The following is a 1,821-nucleotide window of genomic DNA, read 5'->3' as shown; positions in this document are numbered from 1 at the left end:
GGCGGAGATGAAAATAAGGTGGCAAAACAGAACTCTCAGAGACCTTTATTTTGATGTATGATAATAGCATAGTATGCCCTTCCTTCCATGTGTAACAAGTGTCTAACTTTAAAGGTTATATTCTCGAAAGTAGGGTCATGAGGGTTATCCCCCTCTTGCAATAACAGCCTCAAGTGTTCTCGCTGTGCTTAGTCCATTAAGAGCGTCGGAAAGGATATCTCTCAATGCCTGCTATGCCCAAACCTAACTAGAAAGCTAAGCGTTATGGATTCACTTAAGGGTAAGCAACAGAGCACTTTTCTCCCTTGTTTGGTTTATTGTCAAAAGTATCATCGTTACAAATCCTTAATACCTAAAACGACAAGTAACAAAATATGGTACAATAGTATTGGTGTGCGTGTATGTACTTGTCTGTGATGTGTAAATGTAAGGGAAAATAAAAAGGAAAAGATGTATGTGTTATTTCTGTGAAGGAAAGTAAAAAACTAGTAGGGAGTAAACATAGATTCAGGAACACATGAAAAGATGACTTTTACAGTGGCTAAATAGAGCATGGGACTTGATAGTGTATGGAAGAAAATGGGTGAGTTTAAGGGCACACTACAATACTCCACCCTTAGTGACGAGGGAGGAGGAACGAGACTCTCTTCTTCCTGCGGAGTCCCAGCTGTGTGGTGGCAGTGCAGACTGCAGACATAGTAGTGGCGGCAGCCTTGTCTGTGACGTCCTGCAGAAGGTAGGCAGGTTTCACCCTGTCCACTGCCACTGACAGTCTGGGAAGCTCCGTTGATGTCCAGTGTGAACGTCTTCCAAGTACGATGGGGGTCTTTGAAGGGGCCCTGGTAGGGTTCCTGGACGGGCTATCTGACTCCATCGACGCGGAGGAAGACGTGGGAACAGCTGTCAAGGTCCTAACTTGCGAAGGTCTTGGCGTTGTTGCACCGGTCGAAGACTCCCCAAGGACTTCTTCAGGCTGCTGGGGAAGTCCTGGACACTACAGGGTGAGAGGGCAGGATGGCTAGTGAGAACCTCACCTGGCAGGAAGAGGCTTGTGCCGTACACGAGCTCGGCAGATGAGTGCTGGAGGTCCTCCTTGAGGGTAGTCATGATACTGAGGAGTGTGAGAGGCAAGGGGTCCGCCCACTTCTTGCCGTTGGCCTGCGGATGGTAGCTCGTAATCCTGAAGCGTCAGATGCCCAGCAGAGTCATGACACTACCCCACACAGAGGACTCGAACTGACTACCACGGTCTGAAGTGAGGCTAAGGGGGACGCCAAACCGGGACATCCATGTCTCAATGAAGGCATGTGCCACGGAGTCAGTGACAGCTTCAGTCCAACGAGTGAACCGATCCACACAGGTGAGCAGGTATCTGTAACCTCGGGAGAACGGCAGGGGCCCAAGGAGGTCGATGTGGACGTGCTTGAACCTGGTGGAGACTGGTGTAAAGGTGGTTGAAAAAGAGCAGGTGTGGCGCATTACCTTGGGGGCTTGGTGCTTTAAGCAGGTGAGGGGCCAGATCCTGATATCTTTGTTGATGCCAGTCCAAATGAAGCGTGACGTCATCAGCTGTTGCGACGCACGGATGCCAGGGTGAGAGAGATCGTGCAGCTGCCTGAACATGGGGTAGTGATGGTACTCAGGCAGGTGAGGCAGGACGATGGACGTGAAGACGTCGGTGTACAGTTGCACGGTTTTTCCAGGTATCTGTACATTCCTCATCTGCAGTGTGGTGTTTTCCTTCAGCTGCTGCAGCTCAGAGTCGTCCACTTGGTCTGCAACAACGGCGGCGTAGTCGATGAGGTAGGAGGATACAGCGCT

The sequence above is a fragment of the Portunus trituberculatus genome, chromosome 38 (genome assembly GCF_017591435.1).
Source record: "Portunus trituberculatus isolate SZX2019 chromosome 38, ASM1759143v1, whole genome shotgun sequence".
Classification (NCBI taxonomy): Eukaryota; Metazoa; Arthropoda; class Malacostraca; order Decapoda; family Portunidae; genus Portunus; species Portunus trituberculatus.
The sequence above is the reverse complement of the archived record's forward strand: the minus strand, read 5'-3'. Positions refer to the sequence as shown.